The following is a 26,578-nucleotide window of genomic DNA, read 5'->3' on the forward strand; positions in this document are numbered from 1 at the left end:
AAGAGGAACTACCTGACTTTGGCAATGGCAATTGAGATCTTGCCAAAACGTTGTCAAAATAATGGTTTTTCTCAAAACCAAAATTATTCAACGCGGAGTCAAACCCGGAAAACAACAGAAAGCACATATATTGTAACATATTTAGTGTAACAAATTTAGAACAACCATTGTTTTGACGATGTTTCAGCAAGATCACACTAGCCGTTGTTAAGTCAGGTTAGTTCTCTTTCTAGATGTGTTCTATCTATGCTATGATGATGAAACCCTGAACTTTCGATTGGTTAGTACGACGAGGCAAGGCATGTCATTGCTTTGTTGGATCCACTGTGGTTCTTGAATTCACTCTGGACTACGACGCGAGCAATATAGTACCCAAGGGCTATTTTGATAGAATTGAGTTTATTAATATCCGTACTTTAAGTCTCTCTCTACGATAAACAATCTTAAGATTCAAAGTGTACATTTCTGTAAAGCATAGATGCCTGGACTCTCTAGCAGAACAAGATAAAGAAACATTGAGTTTCGCGATGTGGTACTATCATAGAATATTAAAAGTAAGATGAGACGACAGAATCACGCATGAAGAAATACTACGTCGAATAAATAAATAAATCAAATGATCCCAAGTACAAAAAGAGAAAATTGAAATATCTTTATTCTGAATATTTTCGTAATATATTCCGATGCTAGACATTTAATTATCTCTTCTTTTTTGTTCAAATCTTAATGCTTACATTTATGTACTGTAATGTTAAGTACTGATTTGATAGTAATCATTCTATCACTTCTTTCAAAGATCCTTTTTGTTTTCTATTTTTGTTTCTTTTTTAACAGACGAGGATGTCCACAGATCTTAAAATTATCGTATATAATATCACAAGAGAGAAAATTTTGCCGGCAATATTTTCGACTGGTATGAAAGTTTGTGGCCTGGCAATTTTCGCGAATTAAATTTTGACTTATATCACGAGACGTCAGTCGAGTGATTTTGTCAAAATTTCATAAGCGAAAATTACCAAAAGGCAACGAACTTGAATGAAACCAGGAGAAAATTTTGCCGGTAAATAATTTTCTCTCGAATCATATTCGACAAGACTATTTCACGAGACAATTAACGCACCTTATCAACGAAATATAATCTTTATTTATTTGTTATTACAGTCGAACCCGCTTATTGGAATAGCCTTTGTGCAAGGCAAAAATATTCTTATAACCGGGATATTCTAATAACCGATCATTGGTGGCTAGTCGAAATAAGTGTTACCGAATATACGTAATAATATTATTTACATACTGTGCCAATATGTAGTTTTACATACTATACCAATATGTAGTTTTATTACATACTATGCCAATATGTATATCATACTATATGTACATACCTACATATTCAGTGTATGTATATGGTTTTAGGTCTTTTTACGTCAATAATACAGTAGTGTAACTAGTACTTATCTATGTATGTGTTAAATACCAAATTACATTACATGTATGTGAATATATTTGCAGCGGCATAGAACTTTTGATTTACTTTCCCTTTCCCCTTTCCTCGTTTGCCTTCTTTTTGCTCTGACGTTGTATACATATTGTTTGCAAAATTTTTAATTTTTTAATGTGTACTTAATAACTGTAAAATTATATTAAGTAGTATAACTCACGCCATTTACTTGGTGTCTGTTTCTGTTTTTGTTTTGTTTGTAGTTTTTTACTATTTTTTGTTTTTTATTGTATTTTTTATTTTGTATAAGCTTTGTCCACAAATTGCTAAAATTTTTTGACAATAAAGCATACCTTACTTACTTACATGAATACATTATATAATTAATATGAAATGTATGCAATATGTAGATATGTAAATATTTTCTTATTAAAATGCATACCTATATAACAAAATTACTTTTTTTTTCTTGAGAAATTATTGGTAATTATAGCTTTTTCGTTGTTAATCCGTGTGGTCATCCTTAATCCATTGGTTGAATAGAAGTTTTATTGGCGTCAAGAAATGGATTGTTACATTCTTGTTCTTTTCTCTTCTTTTCGAATTTAACAAAGCCATAATTCCATCTTGCAAACAAGTAGGTACTCTCTGAGTGAATTCTAACTAAACTGCTTCTAACAATTTTATAACAGGCAACAGTGCCTTTGTGTAGACAAATAAAAATTATTTTATGACCCATGCATTTGTCGGCTATGCTAAAGATCGAATTGGTATTCCTAACAAAGTAATAAATATTTATTACCCTAATAATATCTAATCCAGCACTACCGGCCGTTGACGACAAACCATAATACCAAACATAATTTAAATTTTTAGTAAATTGTAAAAAAAAATATTCTTTGACCTGCAAAATATGCTAATAAGCGGTATTATCTAGTTAGATCCTATTCCAATAAACAGATAAATTTATTAAGGAGTAAATGGAAATGTTTCGGGAACTTGAATTTATATTCCATAAACCGGGATATTCCTATAACAGGGATTCTAATAAGCGGGTTCGACTGTACCAGACACTTTCGTGAGGGATCTGTCATAATTATGTCGCTGAGAAATCACGTCGCTAAGGAGTTTTGTCAGTAGGAAACGATTGCTATGACGTTTTATCAGTTACAAACAGTCTAGTGAAATAGTCAGTAGTAATTGCACAAGCGCTCTAAAATTATTGAATTTTTCCCGAGTGACACTTTGACACTTTTAATTTCGTGAAATTATGTCAAAGTGTCACGAGGGCAAAAATTCGATAATAATTGTAGAGATGGCATGCAATTTTTTGCGATTATTTCATGAATAAAACTGTTCAAAACCAAAATTTCATTGTAATTTATTTATGTAAGTACAAATTAGTACAATTAAACACACAGTTTTTATATATATTTGACGGTTGAAAGTCATCAGTTTTATCATTTTTAAAAGATTAATTGTCATTAATGTCACTGAATGTATTTTTTCGTAGCAACGAAGGGCATCTGACGTAATATACTTGACGACGGGATATTATCAAATATTATCAGCTTAATTTTTATTTCTGTAGCTTTCTATTAGTCAGAATCTCCTATGAATGAAATAATCTTTTAGTATTTTTCACACTACAAAGTAACTAGTAGGAACCTACAAAGGACATCTCTATTTGTCGCAAACTTTCCACAGTACACTTCTTCCTGGAACATCGCCAGGGAAACTGACTTGATTTCTTTCGTAAAAACCTTAATTTACCTAACATATTTTCAGGAGAGGGTTTCATAACCTTCTAAAACATTTATACAGCTTGTAGTTTACTCTCTTTTATATTGAGAATCAGTTTAGGATGAGAAAAGTAAGACACCTGATTGAAGAATATTTAGTAAAGAATAGTATATTGTACAACAAGTGAGAAAAAAGACATATTTCTCACGAGCACAGAAATTTGTTGGCACGAGACGAGTACTCTACTACTTACAACTACATAATACACTGCGGTGCAAAAAAATCGATCCACTAAAAATTTGGTCATTTTTGAAGTTTCGAATTTCCTAAACCTGTTGTTGGATTTAAGTGATTTTTTTTACCACGTTATAGCCTTATTCATTGACAATATCGCTGTAATAATATTGTTGCTAGACGGTCAAACTGTCGTTATATACCGGGTGTACGAATCGAAGTGTGTTTTTTTATCAAAGTTCGCATCACTATGTGAACTATTTTAGCATTTTTAAAATACCGAAATTAAAACCCAACTATAACCTCAGGTTTTCTTAACATTTTTTCTTCGATTCATTCGCTTATGTTGGATAATAAAAAAGTTAGGTACTTTAACAACTGGCCATGTTCGTCATCAGTACAGGGTATTTCTAAATAAGTGCGACAAACTTTAAGGGGTAATTTTAGGCAATCTTACATAAAAAAATAATGAAAATTTGCTTTTTAATCATATGTCCGCAAATGTTTCGTTTCCGAGATACGGGATGTTCAATTTCTTTTTACAAACTGAAGATTTATTTATTGTTTTAAAACTAGTTCAGATATGCAAATAAAATTTGGTGGGCTTTAAGACTTAGTTATTGCACATTTTTTGACATACAATTAAGAATTTAATATTCACCATTGGCGCGCAAACGCTCAATGGTGAATACAAAAATTCTTAATTGTATGTCAAAAAATGTACAATAACTACGTCCAAAAACCCACCAAATTTGATTTGCATATCTCAACTGGTTTTAAAGCAATAAATAAATCATCAGTTTGTAAAAAAAATTGAACATTCCGTATCTCGGAAACGAAGAGTTTGCGGACATATGATTATAAAGCAAATTCTCATTATTTTATCATGTAAAATTACGCCTTAAAGTTTGTCGCACTTATTTAGAAACACCCTGTACTGCTGTACGGATGACAAACATGGCCAGTTGTTAAAGTACCTAACTTTTTTATTATCCAACATAAGCGAAGGAATCCAATATAGTTGGGTTTTAATTTTAGTATTTTATAAATGCTAGAATAGTCCACAGGGTGATGCGAACTTTGAGAAAAAACACAATTTGACTTATATACACCCGGTATACAATGACAGTTTATCTGTCTAGCAACAATATTATTACAGCGATATTGTCAATGAATAAGGCTATAACGTGGTAAAAATATCACTTAAATCGGACAACAGGTTTAGAAAATTCGTGACATCAAATTGACCAAATTTTTAAGTGGATCGATTTTTTTGCACCGCAGTGTAGTCAAATATGCAAACAATAACAACTTCCAAACATACATTCCTCATTATTTCTTTATTTGTCCGTCTTCTCCAAAATTGTCCCTGTCATCTATATTCCTCGAAAGGTTTTTCTGAGCACCTTTCTTTCCCAGATCTCTACTTTCTTTTCATACTACTGGTTTATAATCCACGTTTCGCATACATATACAGGGTGATTGATTAGTGAGGTAAAGTTCAATACATCCTCTATAGCAATAGATAGCAAAAAAAGTTAATAACAAAAATTATAACCAACTTTGAGCTTCACACTTTAAAATTAATTATAATGCTACAGGGTGTTCGATAACATCGTGGCAGATAAAACTTATGTTTTTTAAATGGAACACCCTATATTTAATCTTAAAACGAAGTCCATTATTTTCTCAGTAATTTTAAATGGAACACCCTGTATTTTATGTAACTATCGAAGACTACCGTTACCGTACTTTAATTTTTGTGTTTCCCTATGTCTAAATTAATTAGTGTTCGAGATATTTTCATTTTTCCAGGCAAATTATTAATTAGGGGTATAAATTTTTACAAATTTTAAGTAAGCCATGATTGAATTTGTTAAAACTGATAATTTAAGATTACTGATTATCAATCCGGTAATCAATGTAACAATGTAGCAAATAAAGAAAGAAAAATAATTTATTAGTAATAAATTTTACAAAAAAAAACGCAACCACAACGTACAACATTTTTGAAACAATTAAAAACTACTTTTGTAGTTTTTGTACATTTTTGAAACAATTAAAAACTACTTTTGTATGTTAATGTAACAAATAATGAAAGAAAAATAATTTATTAGTTATAAATTTTACAAAAAAAAGACACAAACACAAAATACAACATTTTATGAAAACAGTTAAAAACTACGTTTGCATGTAAATGTAACAACGTAACAAAAAAAGAACGAAAAATAGTTTATTAGTATAACATTTTACAAAAAAAAAAACGTGAACACAAATACAACATTTTTGAAAAAATTTAAAGTTACTTTTAGTAATAGTTATTTATGATATAAGTGTTAAAAGTACACGTTAAAGACACGCATGGGAAAGTTTGCAGAATGAGCGAAAGTGAATTTTGCAATTCACATGAGTGCCTTAAAAATGTACTTTTTAACACGCATATCATACAATATTTTTTTCTACAAACGTAATTACAGGACAATATCTACAAAAACTTTTGATTCTTGAACTTGACTGACATTCCAATTTTATATTTTTTGACATTAGATCAATATGGCATATACGGTCAATACGAACTGCAGTAGCATTTTTAACGCTCGTATGGAGTGCTAAAAATTGCATTTTTAACACGGTTGTAGAAAAAATATTGTATAAATTTAATTACTTAAGGTGTTCAAAATAGTTGAGTGAATGAGTTATTTACACTACGAAGCATTTGTAAACTAACACTTCGAAATACACTTTGTATTCTATTTTTCATCTCATTTCTCATTGGTAGAGGCATGTTATAACCTTCATTCTTAACGTAACCCCAAAAAAGTCAGTCCGGTTTATTAAATTTTGGTGATCTGGGTGGACACACTACTGGTCCATTAAAAAATGAAAATATTTCAAAAACTAATTAATAATTTAGATATAGGAAATACTATACATAAATTAAAGTACGGTAAGTGTACTTTTCGATAGATACATAAAATACAGGGTGTTCCATTTAAAATTACTGAGAAAATAATGTACTTGCGTTTTAAGATTAAATTTACAGTCCCTGGCCATATTATTATGACCACCTATGGATTTTTACAAAAATCAACTATTCCACTAGGTACGTTTTGTTTAAAATATGATTTTTAAATGTTATTTTGTAATGCAATGTTAATTTTATGTATTAACTAAAATATATTTAATAATAAACAGCAATAAAATATTTGAAAATATTACATATTTATATTTTTTTAATATTTTGTTGAACTTCTGACCTTAATCAGATGGAAAATATTTGGGAGCTTTTAAAACGAGAAATTTCCGATGAAAAGGTCACTACCAAATTATTTTAATTAAAGAACTAATATATCGTTGAAACCACAATGACAAATTTAAGCAAAAAAATTTAACTGGATTCAAGGTATGACAAGACGGGTACTAGCGGTAATCAAAGTTAGATGGGGCTCAGCAAAATATAAAAAAATACAAATATGTGATATTTTCAAATGGTTTATTGCTGTTTATTATTAAATGTATTATATTTAATAATAAACACCAATAAAACATTTAAAAATATCACATATTTTTATTTTTTCAATATTTTGTTGAGCCACCTTTAACTTTGATTACCGCTTGTATCCGTATTGGCATACTTTGAATGCAGTTAAATTTTTTTTGCTTCAATTTGTCATTGTGGTTTTAATGATATGTTAGTCCTTTAAACAAAACAATTTCGTTAGTGACCTTTTCAACGGAAATTTCTCGTTTTAAAAGCTCCCAAATATTTTCCATCTGATTAATAGTCTAAGAGCTAGTGAACCCTCCGACTAACGGTCGACCTGTAAGGCTAGAAATTTTTCTAGTGATAACTCATAGCATACCAAGGCTAAAACCCATGACCTGGCAGGCCTCAGCGGTGCACGTGTATCTACCAGGTGAATCGAACAGTGCAAATTTAGAGAGTAAAATAAACTTTCTCCTGTAAGGTTTAAATTTAAGTATGTGTTTGAGTAAGTTAATTAGAAGAAATGTGTACAATGACAGGCGATTCTGAAGAGCATAAGACCTTGCCAGGCGAGGGGAAAGATTAGGGGTTTTTCCTAAAATTATTTTTTTTTGCATCGAACAATTTTTTTTAAGTTTTTTGAATCATTCCAAACAGAAAAGGTCTTTAGTGATTTTTCTCTTAAGTTAATAGTTTTTGTTATATAAGCTATTGAAAATTTTGAAAATTGCGAAATCGACCATTTTTAACCCTATATCGGACATTTATCTAAAAATTGCAAAGTTGCCAAGGTAGGTTGATATTCTTTAAACATTGATTGAGGAAATCCCAAAGAGTTTTTTGCAATACAATATCGGAAACCCCTTTGTTTTTTAATTGTTAATCAAGCGGGCGCGACACTGTAGTATAAGTGAGTTGGCATAAATTCATTATCTCGAGAATGGGCAAATTTCAAGAGCAATTCTCAGACAGGTTGATTTTTATTTTTAAATTAGGACTTTTTGGCATATATATAATACTAGTGACGTCATCCATCTGAGCCTGATGACGTAATCGATGATTTTTTTAAATGAGAGTAGGGGTTGTGTTATAGCTCATTTGAAAGGTTATTTAATTCTCTATTCACAAATATAAACATTAACATAACTATTTATACAGGGTGTACAAAAAAAATTTTTTTATTAAATTAACTTCGATTAAATTTGACAAATAGAAGAAAAAAATTTTTTGTACACCCTGTATAAATAATTATGTTAATGTTTATATTACTGAATAGAGAATTAAATAACCTTTCAAATGAGCTATCACACAACCCCTACTCTTATTTAAAAGAATCATCGATTACGTCATCACGCCCAGATTGATGACGTCACTAGTATTATATATATATACCAAAAAGTCCTATTTCAAAAATAAAAATCGACCTGTCTGAGGATTTCTCTTGAAATTTGCCTATTCTCGAGATAATGAATTTATGCAAACTCAAACGTCCTCACTTATACTACAGTGCCGCGCCCGCTTGATCAGCAATTAATAAAACAAAGGAGTTTTCGATATTTTATTACAAAAAACTCTTCGGAATTTCATCAATCAATGTTTAAAGAATATCTACTTACCTTGGCAACATTGAAATTTTTAGATAAATGTCCGATTTAGGGTTAAAAATGGTCGATTTCGCAATTTTCAAAATTTTCAATCGCTTATATAACAAAAACTATTAACTTAAGAGAAAAATCACTAACGACCTTTTCTGTTTGGAATGATTTAGAAAACTTAAAAAAAAATGTTCGATGCAAAAAGAATAATTTTAGGAAAAACCCCTAATCTTTCCCCTCGCCTGGCAAGGTCTTATGCTCTTCAGAATCGCCTGTCATTGTATACATTTCTTCTAAATGACTTACTCAAACACATACTTAAATTTAAATCTTACAGGAGAAAGTTTATTTTACCCCCTAAATTTTCACTTTTCGATTCACCTGGTAGATACACGTGCACCGCTGAGGCCTGCCAGGTCATGGCTTTAGCCTTGGTGTGCTATGAATTATCACTAGACAAATTTCTAGCCTTACAGGAAGACCGTTAGTCGAAGGGTTCACTAGCTCTTAGACTATAAGGTCAGAAGTTCAACAAATTATTAAGAAGTATAAAACATGTAATATTTTCAAATGTTTTATTGGTGTTTATTATTAAATATAATATAGTTAATGTATAACATTAACATTACATAACAAAATTAAATTTAAAAATCATATTTTAAACAAAACGTACCCAGTGGAATAATTGATTTTTATAAAAATTCATAGGTGGTCATAATAATATGGCCAGGGACTGTAGGGTGTTCCATTTAAAAAACATAAGTTTTATCTGCCACGATGTTATCGGACACCCTGTAGCATTCTAATTAATTTTAAAATGTGAAGCTCAAAGTTGGTTATAATTTTTTTATTAACTTTTATTGCTATTTATTGCTATAGAGGATCTATTGAACTTTACGCCACTAATCAATCACCCTGTATATGTATGCGAAACGTGGATTATGAACCAGTAGTAAAAAAAGAAAGGAGAGATCTGGGAAAGAAAGGTGCTCAGAAAAACCTTTCGAGGAATATTGATGACAGAGAAAATTTAGGTGTGTGTGTGTGTTTATGTTTTATTGGCACTGGTTTAAGCAACCAACTGGCCAGTCAATGTGTTTTGAATTCTCTCTTTTACAAAATATATGCTTAGTATCTAAATTTAAAACTATTAGTACTACTGTTTTTTTTACTCTGTTTTTTTTATTATTTTTTTTATTATATTTTTTAACATTTTTTTTATTACATTTTTTATTTTTTTTTTTTTAGTTTTTTTTTTTTTTTTTTTTTTTTTTTTTGTATATTTTTTATCGCGCTAAGACCTAAACCCGATTCAACCTCGCGGAGGTTTAGATCTTAGTATCTTTTTATTTTATTTAATTATTTTTTTTTTTTTTAATTTTTTTTTTCTTTTTTTTCTCAGAGCTTTAATTTTAAACAATTAACATGGTTGTACAAAATTTTATAAACATCTAGATTGTTTGATTGTAAAAGGTATATAAGATTAAAAGGAAATTGTACATTAACTTGAACTAGATTGGCAAAAAAGTTTGATATTTCAATAAAATGTAAAGGACATTCTAATAGCATATGTTGTAGATCAGCTAGCTCTCCACATAAACATTCATCATTATCTACAAGTCCTATTTCTCTTTTGTAGACTGGAGTCAAACAGTGATTACTTCTTATTCGACAAATAGTTTTGATAAAGCCTTTGTTGGAAACTTGATTAAACCATGTCTTGATGGGAAGTGTAGGCTGGATTTTTTTGTAATAATTTCCTTTGTCTGAATTATTGTATTGTTCCTGCCATTTCGTCCGTTTGATAGATCTCATAATAGAAATTATGTCTCCCATAGGAAGTTGATAAGTATGCAGAGTGGATTCCTTCGTTGTTGCTTTTTTAGCCAGATCATCTACTATTTCGTTGTTTTTTATACCAATGTGTGCTTTTATCCAACACAATATTATATTTTTGCCCGATTTCAAAGCTTCACTGTTCATTGCTATGATGTCACTGATGATATAATTTTCTGCAAAATTATGTACATTATATTTCAATGTCTTTACAATGCTTTGGCAGTCTGTAAATATAACATAATTGAGTTCTTTTTGATTAATACATATTTTGTATGCTTCTTTGATTGCAATGAGTTCAGCTGTGAAAATTGTCATTTTATCAGGTAATCTGTTGTTTATTTTTATACTTTTTTGTGGGTAATATATAGCATATCCAACTTTTCCTTCCATTTTTGAACCATCCGTGTATAATTTCTGATAACTCCCCCAGTTTTTTTGTACACACTGAAGGTGGTCTATTTTAGTAAGGAAGTCTGTCGCACGAATATTACTTAAATGACAGTTAACTGGAGATAAATAATCTTCATAGTTTAGCTTTCGAGACGAGCTTTGTTCAATTTGGTGTATGTCGCCAATGGAATTAGAAACGTTGAGGAAGCTTTCCACAACTAAAAGCAGTTTCTTTTTTTCCCAGTAATAATGAGTTAGGTATGAGGTGGTTAAATGAACAATTTTATTTAATAGCAGTTTATCGTTTACCGCTGTTTTAACTATAAATTTCTCACTTAGGTATTCCCTGCGTAATGAAAGTGGAGGTTCATTAATCTCACATTCCATGACCAATATAGGTGTGCTACGAAGATAACCAGTGCATAACCTAAGTGCCTTATTTTTGATCCTCTCGATTTTTTGGAGTACAGAGTTTGATGCTGAGCCATAAAAAATAGATCCATAGTCTAAGATTGATCTTATCAAATTTCTGTATAGTAATATTGATATGTTTGGATCAGCTCCCCAGTTACTGACACTTACAGTCTTCATGATATTCATTGCATTTTCCATTCTTCGTAATATGTAATTTGTGTGTTCTTTCCAATTTAATTTGGAGTCTAAAAATACGCCAAGAAATTTTATTGAAGTTTTATAAGGAATACTAGTATTATCAAATTGTAGATGGCTTTGAGGAACATATCGTTTTTTAGTAAAGGTAACAATGGTTGATTTACTCTCTGATATTGTTAAGTTATTATCGGCAGCCCATTTTTTTATAATAATCAATGTCGATTTAAGGTAGTTATTACATCTATCTATTGACTTATTTTCTGCATATATCGCAACATCATCAGCGTACTGTAGGATTTTTATGTGTTGAGGAAGTTTAGTTTCTAAGTCAGCAGTATACAGTATATATAATATAGGACTTAGGATGCTACCCTGAGGTAGTCCCAAAGATGTGTATCGGGAGTTAGATTGATCTCCATTTAATCTAACGTGAACTGCTCGATTAATGTATAAGTTAATGATGTTCCATGTTACTATCTCGGGTATTCCTATTTCCAACATTTTCGCGTATAGTATGTGAAGATTAACGTTGTCGTAAGCCCCTTTTATATCTAAGAACAAAGCACTAACTGCTTTCTTATAAGTAAAGGAACTATAAATGTCTATTAAAAAGTGGCAGAGGCTATCTTGTGTGGATTTACCTTTTCTAAAACCAAACTGACTTCTTGGTAATAGGTCGTTCTTTTCTAGCCAAAATTCCAGACGGTTTTTAATAAGTCTCTCATATGTTTTTAGTATACAGGAAGCCAGACCGATTGGACGGTAAGAATCCCAATTCTTTGATGATTTTCCTGGTTTTAAAACCGGGATAATAGTGTAAACGTGCCAATCGTCAGGAATCTTTATGCGGCGCATCCAAATTTCATTATATATATTTAGTAGTGCAGCCTTACCAATTCTTGAAAGATTTGATAGCATCGAGTAATGGATATTATCGGCACCTGGTGCTGAATTTGAGTTTTTCTTCAACGCAAAGTTTAGTTCAGTGGCAGAAAATGGTTTGACTAGGAAACGGATTGGTTCTGGATAGTCGTACAGAGCATTTAGTTGTAAATCAGGAATTACTAATTCTGCAGACGGCGGTGTGATATTTTGATGGAACTCTTCTATCCACGAAGCTTCCGACAGAATAACAGGGACTTTGTTCTTTGTTTTTCTATTTTTTATTCGGTTAACTTTTGACCATACATCTTTAATAGGGACTGACCTATTTAGGGATCCGACATAATCTCTCCAGCTATTTCTTTTAGTTTGTTTAGTGATCTTCTTGACATGTGCATCATCTTTTTTATACTTAAGTAGGTTTTCATGGTTTGGATTTTCTTTGAATATACAAAAACTTTCCTGTCTTCTTCTGACTGCTTCTTCACATTCTAAATCCCACCAGTATTTTCCTCTGGAAGTCGGTTTTTTTATTTTAAATTTGGGGATGCAGTAGGATGCAGTTGTATTTATATTGTGCAAAATTTGTTCATAAGAATTTATATCTTTAAATTGAGAGAATACATCTTCCGAATACTGTTCATATAATTTCCAGTCGGCATTCTTTAAATTCCACTTTTGTGAATATGGATTATATGTATGAGTTGGTTGATCCTCTAACTCTACTCTTATAGGTGTATGGTCTGAACCAAATAGGTCTTGAAGTGTTTTCCAAGTGATCAGGTGGTTTAAGTCAGGAGTACAAATGGTCAGGTCTATTGCCGATTTCGAGAAGTTCCTAAAGAAAGTAGGAGAGCCATCATTTTTGAATATTAAATTATTATCGTCTATACAGTCCATCAAGATTTTACCTTTCATATCTGTTTGGTTGTCTAGGCCCCAGGCAATGTGGTGAGCATTAAGGTCACCTCCTATTATAAATGGTCTTTCTATAGATGTTATGAAATTGTTCCATTGTTGTAACAATAACTTGGTTCCTGGGGGAACATACATAGATATAAATGTGACAGTATATGACTTAAACTTTATTTTTATTGCTACTTTATTGACGTTTATTAAATATACTTTCATGGTGACTTCCTCGTAATATAGGTTTGAATTTATTAAAATTGCTGAGCCACCGCCAACAGTTACTGAAAAGCGGTCGTCTCTGACAATATTGTACCCGTGAAAGTTATAATACTTTTCTGGTTTAAATCTAGTTTCTGACAATAATGCGATATCAACTTTCTGGTCTTCTAATAGGTGGATAAGGTTTTCTCTATTAGAGTTAGCCGATCTACAATTCCATTGACAAATTACCAATCTATTCATTATTATATAAGAGAGAACTTAAAACTGATTGAATTGAATTTACTAGAACTGATTTTTCTGGAATTTCAAAATTTTTGTGATTTATATTAGAGATAATACTTGTAACTATATTTGATATTAATTCTGTTAATTCTTTTGATGGTTCATGTATTTTAGATCCTTGTTCTGGATTAAATGTAGATTGATAGGAAGAAGAGGTGATAATACCACCAGGTCTGTTGGACATGGGGTTTAACTTTATTATTTTTTGATGTTCCATTGTTACTTGGTCTGGTGAGGAAGAGATAGGTCGTTTGTATTTTGGTGGTTTTATTATTGTATATCTATTTGAAACTGAAGGTAGAGCGAACTGATTGGAAGATGTTTGAGACGTGGACAATTGAGTAAAGGAATATGAAGAGGATGGTGCATTCATATTTGGAGTTTGATGAGAATTTATTGAGGAATTATTGGCTGCTATAGATGCATAAGTTATCTTAGGAAAGAGTTTAATTGTTTCCTTAAAAGATAAGCTGTTTTCAGACATATAATGTTTTATTTTCTTTTGGCGATCAAATTCTGGGCATATCTCCCATTCATTAGTGAAGTGTTCACCTTCACAGGATAGACATTTTTTGTTAAACGATGATAAAGGACAAGAATCGGAAAGGTGAGATTCATGACACTTAAAACAGCGAGGATTACTTTTACACTGCTTACTCATGTGCCCATACCTATAGCAGTGGTAACAGATAATTACCTTTTGCTGGTATTTTTCAACAGTGTGTAAGACATGATTAATTACTACATACTTTGGTATATTCTGGCATTTAAAAGACACAATAACTGATTTTGTTGGATTAAATATTACTTTGTCATCTGCTACTATTTTTCTTGTTATTCGTTTCACATACTCAACCGAGAATTTGCAATGGTGATCAAATTCCTTTATTCTATTTTTAAGATATTCTTCCGATATATCTGAATCTATATCCCTTACTACACCTAGTTTAAACAATTGAAATTTTGGAATGTATGCGGTCAGATTTTTTTGAATAAGGAATTTGGAAGTAACTAAAGCATTTGCGCTACTATAATTTTTAAATGAGACCCTAACTCGGTTGCGTCCGATTGAGTCAATTTTTTTTATATAATTGTCAATTTCTGGATGTAACGTAAATAGGATCTCGCCTATTTTAACAGCGTTTAATTTTCCTGTAAAATTTAAACTGGAGTTTTCAATGAAAATGTAAAAAGGTCCTAAATCAATTTTTTCGTATAAATAAACAGGCCTGGTTTTTTCTGGTTGATCTGAGTTTACTAAAGTATTTTGTTTTTCATTAATATTGTTAAGATTAATACTACTACTTATCTTATTTTGAGGCTGGTTGGGTAGAAATCCATTTAAATCTTGTAAATCACAGCTACTATCCATCGAATTCTCAATATCAGGCGGTTCGCCTCCACTAGATGACTCCATAGAGGAGTTTTCAAGTAACGTTTAACTTATGAACACTTTCAAAATGTAAACTAAATAAGGAAAAGTTTAACAAAACTAAACAAACTAAATTAGAACGGTATAAATCAAATAATCCGCCAAAAATTAATATTTTTCGGAGAGATTTCCAAATTTAAATTAACTTTGACAATTATTTTGACGTATATGATGAGAAAATTTAGGAGAAGACGGAGAAATAAAGAAATAATGAGGAATGTATGTTAGGAAGTTATTGTTTGCATGTTTTACTATTATGTAGTGGAAGTATTGCCATTTATAATAGTATACCTATAGAATCAATTGTGATCGGGAATGGAATTGTGTGTTTTCCGGTTTCTCGATCTGTCAGGTGTTCACAGAAGGGCAATGCAGTTACTCATTTTATAATTTTCAATTAATCCAAAGTATTTATTTGAAATTAAATGTCACACTAATACGCACAATAGTCTCATATAATAATTGTGGTCATTTTAATAAACTACACGAAAAACTAAAATTACTGATAAAATAATGTACTTGCGTTTTGACTCACCCTGTATTCGATATAAAGAAAATTAGCATTATCGACCATTCTTAAAAATTTTTACAATCAACAAAAAATAAACCATTGCTGTTGTGCTTATTTTTATTTATACAGGGAGCTGAACTTGTTACGATTTTCATAGAAAATTGGTTATAACTTTGTAAATACCCTGTATAACATAACAGACCTGTATATTTTTGTAATAGGGAAGTTAAGAAGATATCGAATATAAGATAAAATATAGGGTGTTCCATTTAAAAAAACATAAGTTTGGTGTGCCACGATATTATCGAACACCCTAATTTATTTAACATTCTAATGAATTTTAAAATGTGAAACTCAAAGTTAGTTACAATTTTTATTATTAACTTTTATTGTTATCTATTACTATAGCAGATCTATTGAGGTTTACTCCACTAATCAATCACCATGTATGTTACGTTGGAAGTACTGTCTCGTACACTTGCAATATAGCTGAGTCGCTCAGAGTAACAGTGGCCTAAGCCACAAAATGAGCGTTTTTAGATTAATATAATCAATAAAAGAAGCAACATTAAATTTTCGGATTAACAAGGGTACCTACCTATAATAATATTATTCTATTCTACTATTATATTTTCCTTCAGATTAACAACCTACCTCTATATTTGGCTAAATGGCGCCACATAATTTGTAGCGCATAAGGTATCATAATGGAAATACGAACTCAAAGATTGCATTTTTCTCAAAACTTCGTTTTTGGAGTTAGGCCACTGTTGCCCTAAGCGCATCATCTGTTCTTGACATATTATTGGCTTTCAGTGTTTAATTAAGTGACCCTATCGCTCTGCTTTCCTTCCTTAAGCTTTTGTCTATCTCTTTTATTTCTTTTTCCAGGTTCATTATGGTTTCTCCTAAGTACTCAAATTTTACTTTTTTAAAACTATAGACCGTCTCTGCTTATTTCATATTGAAATAGATCGTAGGTATTTACTATCATTTGTTAGGTGCCCTTTTATTTCCATATATTGCATTTCTATGTGGTTGCATATATTTAAAATCGATAAATACACATAGTTTCAAAAGTTATGCATCACCCCTTGTATTCACGATGTTACGCTTTTATAAATCTGTATCTTTATCACATATTTAGTGGGCCTTTTTTATAAAAAATATACCATTTTTGGTTTTTTATTTTATTTGATTACCCATTTAATTGACCTGGTTTTGCCAAGGTGTAAACATTTGACAAATTTATTCTGGTGAAATTTTTGAAAACGTGATTAAAAATGAATCGTACTTGAATTTCTGAGTTGGACCGTATAAGAATTATCGATTTAGTTGAAGAAGGCCATTCACAGCGGTTCGTGGCAGAAAGAGTGGGTGTTTCTCAGAGTGATGTCTCACGGATATGGAATAGGTTCCTGGAGATAAACTCGATATGGAATAGAACTCGGTCTGGTATACACCAAGTTACCAGTGATCGACAGAATAGATATATCAGAATTTCCATCTGTAGATATTTTTTTATGTCTGTACCAGCCCTCCAAGAAGAATTCAGGCATGCTACAAGAGTCAGAGTATCGTTCGCTACAATAAGAAGAAGAATTTTAGACTCAGGTTTGAGGAGTCATCGACCAATAAGAGTTCCTCAGCTACAACCTAGACATATTTTGGACCGCCTCCAGTGGGCTGAAGAACACATACAGCTTCCCCAACAATTTTGGAATTTTGTGCTTTTTTCAGACGAGACCAGAATCTGTTTAAATAGTGATAACCGGCGAATTCGTATGTGGCTAGTTGTCCAGCTCTTGTTGGCTCTCGCCACACACAAATTCTCTGGTTATCACTAGTTAAACAGATTCTGGTCTCGTCTGAAAAAAGCACAAAATTCCAAAACATTTGGGGGAGCTCTATGTGTTCTTGAGCCCACTGGAGGCGGTCCAAAACATGTCTAGGTTGTAGCCGAGGAACTCTTATTGGTCGACGACTGCTTAAACCTGAGTCTAAAATTCTTCTTCTTATTTTAGATAACGATACTCTGACTCCTGTAGCATGCCTGAATTCTCTTTGGAGGGCTGGTACAGACATAGAAGAATTTCTACGGATGGAAATTCTGATATATCTATTCTGTCGATCATTGGTAACTCGGGGTCTACCAGACCGAGCTCTATTCAATATCAAGTTTGTCTCCAGGACCCTATTTCATATCCGTGAGACATCACTTTGAGAAACACCCACTCTTTCCTCCAAGAACCGCTGTGAATGGCCTTCTTCAACTAAATCGATAATTATTATACGGTCCAACTCAGAAATTAAAGTACGATTCATTTTTAATCACATTTTCAAAACTTTCACCAGAATAAATTTTTCAAATGTTTACCCCTTGGCAAAACCAGGTCAATTAAATGGGTAATCAAATAAAATAAAAAACCAAAAATGGTATATATTTTTTATAAGAAAGTCTCATTAAATATGTGATAAAGATACGGATTTAAAAAAGCGTAAACATCGTGAATACGAGGGGTGATGCATAAGTTTTGAAACTATGTGTAGTAGGTAATTTTAAGTTTTTTCGATAGATATAGGTTTATAATATTTCCCGCCGTTTTCCGACTTCCACTCGCTACTTCGTCACGGTTGGTCCACATATCCTTTTCTATGTTTCTTCCTCTCAGCTATTTGTCTATTCCTTCATTCCAAAGTTTTCTCGGGCCAGCTCGTTTTCTGTTTTCTTCTGGTTACCATTTAAGTATTTCCTTTAGTATTCGTTGTTTATCCATTCTTTGTATATGTCCGAACTAGTTGAGTTTTTTTGTCGATAAGTCATCGGTGATTGTTCCTTTGATTAGCGTTATTTCTCTAATTCGTTCGTAGGTAATCCTTTCTCTTCTTGATCTTCCTGCAGCTCTTCTCCAGAAATCTATTTTCATTGCTCTCAGCGTTGCTAGTGTTCTTTTTTTCAGTGGCCATACCTCACAGCTCTGTAGAGCGATACTTTTCACTATGATCTCATATGTCCTCTTTTTTTTATTAGAAAAAGAAGTCGCATCCACCAAAAGGTTATTGGCGACGGAACAAAATATAAATAACAAAAGTAAACAACTACAGATTGTACAAAATGTTTATGGATCTTAGATAATTAACTATATTGACATAGGAACAGTTTTGACCTAGAGCCTCTGGTAGTGCGTTTGGAATATTGTAGCGCTGTTTTTCTTGGTCATATTTACTACAACTTATTAAAAAGTGTTTGACTGTTATTAGGACGTTACACTGATCACATATAGGTGGATTATTCTTTGTGAAAATGTAAGACTGCGTTAACCTGGTATGTCCTAGACGTAAACGCGCAACCACAATTTGTTCTCGTCTATTGCGCGACGATGGGATCCACTGAGACACATTATTTTTTATTTTTTTTTACCTTCGAATTATTTTGAGATCACTCATTTCGCCACAAACACAACACTTTATTTTTAAAATAAGCTTTTAAGTTACTGGAAACTGGAAACACACTTGCCTATCGGCTCCAAAAATCCCACATCTGTTATTCCCACATGTGAGGGAAGAAGGAATAGATGATAGTCAGTTTGGGTTCAGAAACGGACTAGGAACCAGAGAGGCGTTATTTGCTTTTAATGTGTTAGCTCAAAGATGCATGGACATGAATGTGGATGTGCATGTTTGTTACGTTGATTTTGAGAAGGCTTTTGACAAAGTAAGACATGAAAAATTAGTCCAAATTCTAAAGACAAAAAACATAGACAAAAGGGACTTACGAATAATAACAAACCTTTACTGGAATCAAAGAGCACAAATTGTAATAGATAACGAACCCAGTCCAGAAATTGAAATCAGGAGAGGAGTTCGGCAGGGATGTATTATGTCTCCATTACTCTTTAATGCATATAGTGAAGCCATTTTTGAAGAAGCATTGCTATCTCAAAGTGAAGGAATAATAATTAACGGAAGATCTATTAACAACATAAGATATGCAGATGACACCGTGATTATAGCAAGCTCTGCTGAACAACTCCAACTACTACTGAACAAAACAAACAATTTCTGTAAAGAATATGGACTAAAAATTAATATAAAAAAGACCAAATACATGATAATAACTAAGAAAACAAACATACAAACAAGCATACATTTGGGAAATGTGCCGATAGAAAGGGTTGATAAATACAAATACCTAGGAACCTGGATTTCAGAGAAAAATGATCAAACAACAGAAATAAGGACCAGGATAGAAATAGCAAGAAATGCGTTTGTAAAAATGAAAACAGTTCTCTGCAACAAAGACCTTAGCTTAGAACTGAGAGCAAGAGCTTTGAGATGCTACGTGTTCTCGATACTACAATATGGACTTGAAAGCTGGACATTAAAGCAAGAACACATAAATAAGCTACAGTCATTTGAAATGTGGTGTTACAGAAGAATGCTTAGAATAGCATGGACACAGAGGAAAACGAACACGGAAGTACTGCGAGAAATGGGTAAAGAATGCGAAATAATAAACACAATAAAAATAAGAAAGTTACAATATCTGGGACACGTAATGAGGGGACCGCGATATGAAATGCTAAGACTGATAATACAGGGAAAGATAAGAGGCGGAAGGAGTATAGGAAGAAGGAGAGTGTCATGGTTAAAGAATTTAAGGGACTGGTTTAGATGCAGTTCTATAGAACTCTTTAGAGCAGCGGTGGATAGAGTAAAGATAGTGATGATGATATCCAACCTCCGATTAGGAGACGGCACTTGAAGAAGAAGAAGTGAGGGAACCCATACAAAATGGACGCTTCTTCCATGTTCATGCGCTTGGGACAGCTGGTATATTAGCAACTTTTCAAAAGGATGTTTCGGAAAAATGTGTTTTAATGAGTTTAGAGAGCTAAGGGAATCTGTTATGATCATGGCTTTTGTGAGTGTAAGCTCGTTAAGAAGTTTCATAGCACGGTATATGGCGTAGAGTTCAGGTGAATATGTGCTACATGCTGGGGTTAACCGGAGAAGAAGATTGTTTTCTGAAGAAACGATTGATTGCTATTGCTACACCACCGCTTGCACGACTTGCATCTATACGGTCTTTGCGGAAACAAGTGAAATGGCGTAGAGTTCAGGTGAATATGTGCTACATGCTGGGGTTAACCGGAGAAGAAGATTGTTTTCTGAAGAAACGATTGATTGCTATTGCTACACCACCGCTTGCACGACTTGCATCTATACGGTCTTTGCGGAAACAAGTGAAATGTTTTGAATTGTACAACTGATTGGTCTTTAAGTTTGTCTCCCGCAGACAAATAATATCTGGAGAATATTCAGATAAAAGAAGCTGCAGCATAGCGAGACGATGGAAAAATCCATCAATGTTCCATTGAAGTATCGGGTTGAATGTTGTTAACAGATTCGGAGTTGGATGATACTGAACAATTGTCTTTAGAAGAGTCACTGTCTAAGTCAGAACTCTCTTTCCCTAAATGAATGTATAGTTTCTTTTGAAGTTTTGTAAACTTGGTTTTTGTAGATCTATCATTTGCATATTGATAGCTGCTTTGTAAAAGGTGGAGTAAACCAGCCAGTTGTAAATTCTTTATCGACGCTTATAGTGTCGGGGGAGCCTTGGACATTATCAATCAGTAAGGATAATTGGTGGTAATTTAAAACGAATGGTGGGGTATGATTATCAATAAAATTTTCAAGAGTTTCCCGTGTAGATGGGACTTTAGATGAGCGCGGTTTTTTTGGTTTAGAGGATTTGGGTTTTGCAAACAGATTTTGTGATGAAATTGCTGAGTCTGAAGGAGGCGTATAGATCTCACTAATACTGCGTTTTATGGAAGAACTTGCGTTTTCGCAAGTGGTATTAGAGTTTTCGCTTAGTTGCTGTGGCTTTATTACATTTGGAAGTACTGGAGCAAACTCATTGGTAGTGACAGAAGTCGAGCTTGAAGTTTTGTTTGTAAGATTGGTTGAAATGGTAGAGTTTTCTGCAGTTGTATCTAATGGAAGAGGTGCTGATAGATTGGAGTATATTTCTTCCAAAGTTTGTGAAAACATTATTGCCGCTGAATGAGGTTGACTGAAAGTGTTGCTATGAGTAAGAGTATTAGTAATTTCTTGGTCATGGAAATTTGTAGGTGTAGGTGATATGCTCGAATTTGATCATGGATAACTTGATGACTGCTGAGTGTTTGGTACCTTGTGTAATATACTTGTTGGAGCTGTTTGATTTGGTACTTCATTGTTTGAATAAATACATATGAGTTGATTCCGTTACTGAACTGTTATTGCATTGGGATAATATATACCCTGTATTTTTGCAAATAAAGCAGGTGAGTGTAACTCGTGACAAAAATATGCGGTAAGGTGATTGGTCGAAATTTATTAGAATAGAATCTGGAATTAATGATGTAATAGGGCTTACATAAACTTGCCTCCGAAAGCTCAATATGTGACTATATTCGGGAAGAGTCGAGCTAATTTTCAGAAATGTTATTGGGGAAATAAGCTTTAAACCGATATTCTGTAATTCTTCAACTAATACTTGATAAGGAATTGACGGCCAGACACCAGACAAGACTAGTCTTTCGGCTGGAAAGACAAGTCTTCTTGCTGTTATAACTTCGCCGAGTACTTCTACAGAGCCGTGTTGTGTCATGAAATTATCTACTACGGTTTTGTTTGCCAAATGCATGCAGATTCTATTATGAGATAATCTAGATAAAAAAAAAATAATATTTTTTGGGTTGATGATTGTGCCCAACGGAATTAAATAATCCTGCAGTTTTGCATTATCGATACAACTAAATACAATTGCTTGGGTCTTACTCGGAAAAGAATGTGAAGCGGCTGATGAATAACTGTTTGTGATATTCGAACGTTGATGTACTGGACTGGTTAGATCGGAAGGTGTGTTTACATTGTGTGAAGTCATTTTAAGCTGCGGTGGCTAAAGCTTCACTCCGACTCTGGTAATTGACAGACCAACCGCATGCTAGCTAACCTCACAAAATGATTGTACGGTGGTGTATATTTCTTATTTGACGTTTTCTTTTCACAATAATAAAATAATAATTACGTATAGATGACTTACGTAGTACTATCTAGTAGATAACAACTTTAATTTTAAAAAACTATTTAATTAAACCACTTGTTTTTATTAAAAACTAGGAGTACAATATCAGTAAAACTTAACCATACCTTGCCAGGGCCGGTCTCCATATCCTCTTTTTGTTTTATTTGCTGATGAATTAGTCCCACAAAATGCTGTTTAACATTGTGATGGCTTTTCTACCTGACATATTTCTTTTTCTTATAGCTTTGTCTAATGTTCCATCGTTCGAAATATTTATACCTAGATATATGTAGTCGTAACAGTACTTTATCGTAGTCATGTCCTGTAATACAGGGTGTTTCATTGGCAAAGTAACATACGTTAACTGTAGAAAGAGGACACTTAGGCGGTCTCAAAAATACCATACTTAATGGGTCTTACTTCATTAATAATAAAGATACTGGGTGTTTTATCTATTTTGCCAATTTTTTATTTGGTTCATAACTTTTTAACCACACTGTATATTTATTTTATATTTGGCACGCAAATATTATTTAAGGTGTACAATCAATTAATTTATTTAAAATTGTAAAAAATCCAGGTCCGGATTAAAAAATATTGGAAAAATATTCCGACCCAAAAACAACTATTGTATTATATAAAAACAAGTTTACAATTCTACATCCCCTCCATTTTTCAAAAATAGAGGGGACTACCCCCTCTCGAAGGTGAAAAGTATACATTCAAAATAAGTCCAAAATTAGATAAAATCACCAATTCTAAGCAACTTTTGTTCTATAAACTTTTTTCCCCAAGTCAATACTTTTCGAGTTATTTGCAACTGAATATGTTCATTTTTAACAGGAAAAAACATGTTTTTGGGCGGTTTTTCGGAGATCTCAAAAAGTAAGTATTTCAGCGAAAAAAATATTCCTAGCAAAAATATAGCTTACAAAAAACTGAAAAAAATGGTGTATGCTTGAGGTCTATAGGCCCAGTAGAAGCAGAATTGTAGCTAATGAAAAGTAGGTTCTTCTTCATAAAGTTCCAAATCGAATATTTCAATGTAAAATAACCCAAAAACAAAACACTTTTCGGGGAAATTCGTTTCAAATTTTTTAAGATGTTTAAAAAAAGGAAAATTTTTGTTCTTTAAAAAATCTTGTAACATTAAAAGTAAGTGAGTTACGCTCAAAATATTGTTGGTGCCTTTTATTTGTTGGTAAAAAAATCGCGAAAATCACCCCCTAATTAGCATCACAAATAAAGTTTATCATTACCATTTCACAAGTTATTTTGCTTATGTATTATTCATATGATCTGTAAAGTTTCACCGGTTCAAAGTGCTTATTTTTTAAAAAGCTGTAGTCAAAATGGCTTGAACGAGTAACTCATCACGAGTTTAGGCGAATTTTGAACAACCATAGCATAATCAATTTTAGTATAACAAGAAAAAAAAAAGGAAAAATATTCAGAAAAGCAAACCGTACATTACTCTTTAAGATTTTTGGTATAACTAATAATTTTTAAGTTAATTCCATGAACAATTCCGTTTTTTTTTTCAAAATAAAAAAAATGTTTTATTTTAAACCCAATTTTTTTCAGAACTGAGCACTTTGAACCAATGAGACTTATAGATAATATAAACAATACATCAGTAAAGTAACTTGTGAAGCAGCTACGATTAATTTTATTTGGGAAGCTAATTAGGGGATGATTTTCGCGATTTTTGTACCAAAAAATAAAAGGGACCAACAATATTTTGAGCGTAACTCACTTATTTTTAATGTTAAAATTTTTTTTAAAAAACAAAAATAAACCTTTTCTTAAACACTTTAAAAAAGTTGAAATGAATTTTCCCCGAAAAATGCTCTGTTTTTTGGTTATTTCAAATTGAAATATTCGATTTGGAATTTGACGAAGAAGAACCTACTTTTCATTAGCTACAGCTCTGATTATACTGGGTCTGCAGACCTCACGGGTACACCATTTTTTTCAATTTTCGCTAGAGTACTTACTTTTTGAGTTATCTGCGAAAAACCGTCTATAAACATGTTTTTTTTAAATGAACATATTCACTCGCAAATAACTCGAAAAGTATTGACTCTATAGAACAAAAAACTCTATAGAAACTCTATAGAAGAAAAAACTCTATAGTATTAAAAAACTCTATAGAACAAAAGTTGCTAGAGTTAGTCATTTTATCCAATTCCGGGCCTATTTTGAACGTATATTTTTTCACACACGAGAAAATAATTTTCACCCCGTATTTCTCAATTTTTGTAAAATGGTGGGGATGTAGAACTGTAAACTTTTTCTTATGTAATAATAGACAACTACCTATTTCCAAATTTTTATCCTTCCTTTATTGTTTTGGAGGTTTTCGTTAAATTTTGTGTTCCCTGATCGGGCTATTAACTGAGCATATTAAATTATTAAATTGGGAAAACGGAAATAAAGCACAAGATTCAACAAATTAGAAAAATCAAAACGGCACAGTATATTTAATTATAACTTAACAACTTTTCTAGGTGTTTTTTGTAATCAATATTCATTGTATCTATTTTGTTATCTGATACTATGTAATTCGTAACTAGAAATACATGACTGTATGTGCAAACTTAACAAATAAACTACAAATTAGCTTAGTGCTTCATTGTATCACACCCAATAACCAACTATGTAAATAGATGCGGGCAATATCTTATAGCACACACATTGCCATAACTCGGCCTGTATTAGGGCTAATAACACGGAACATCGATATCGTATTAAGCCGCAATCTGATCAGTATGAAAATCCACCGACGAGCTATGGAAAATTTGCGTATAGGTAATTTTCGAAGGAAGCAATTTTCCTCTAACGATAAATCAAAATGGAGGCATTGAAATCGGTGCAGATTACCATAGGAGAGCTGAAGAGAACGGGACTCGACAAAAAGTTGTAGTTTTAGTAGAACGGATGCTACGAAATCGTACTTGGAAACGCGATAAATCAGGAACGGATTTGGCGAAGAGAACAGATGTGAAATAAATTTTGGTTATTAGGGATTTATTAATAAATTGTTTTGGGTCAATGTATGAGTTATTGTATCGTCAAAAAACCAACCGTATATTTTAGGCTATTCATTATGTACTTTAGAAAGGAACTACAGCGTTACCAAGGTTTTATTGTATGGTCAATGGACCTCTAAATATAAAAAAACCGCGGGGTTCTACTATTTAAATTGGTGCGTTTTTGACAATACGGGTGAATTAGTCCCTAGGCATAGGGTGCATAAAGGTGAGTTCTATGCACCTTTGGTACAAACACGTCTACAGAAAAATTGTTCCAGATTAAATTTACTATCGAAATATCACCTTTTAAAATCAAAAATATTTTTTTTGTTACAAAAATATCTTAAAAAAAAGCAAATAAACACAAGAAAGAGAGCAATTTTGTTTTTTGCCCCATAACTTTTTTCCACGGGGATACAGGTATAGATATTTCGTGACAAAAAAAATCTTCTATCCTTCTTCTTTAAAATGACGTTTGGTACACGTCTCTATGATTTACGGTTTCCGAAATATGATTTTTCAAATTTCGCCGCTCACGGCGTTTTTGGGCCGTTTCCCCATTATTTCGCAAACATTGTTCTGTAACTGTGTTCTATGCATTTCTGGGCATATGAAATGGTACATTTAGTAGGAAGAGAAGTCAATTAACATTAAAATGGTCTATTGGATAAGGTTGTATGACTATTTTGAAGCAAGTTATAGGTTTTCAAAGTTTTATACTTTTAACGATTTTTGATTTTTTTACGATTATTTTTTAAATTTCTAATTATACATTTTTTTCTTGTACATTTAGGTATAGACATTGTGGAATAAAAAAGAAAGCTTATTTTTTTACATTAAAATGGTGTAAATATTGTGAAAAATTCTAGGACTAATTTTAAAAAAA

This window comes from Diabrotica virgifera, chromosome 1, assembly GCF_917563875.1.
Source record: "Diabrotica virgifera virgifera chromosome 1, PGI_DIABVI_V3a".
Classification (NCBI taxonomy): Eukaryota; Metazoa; Arthropoda; class Insecta; order Coleoptera; family Chrysomelidae; genus Diabrotica; species Diabrotica virgifera.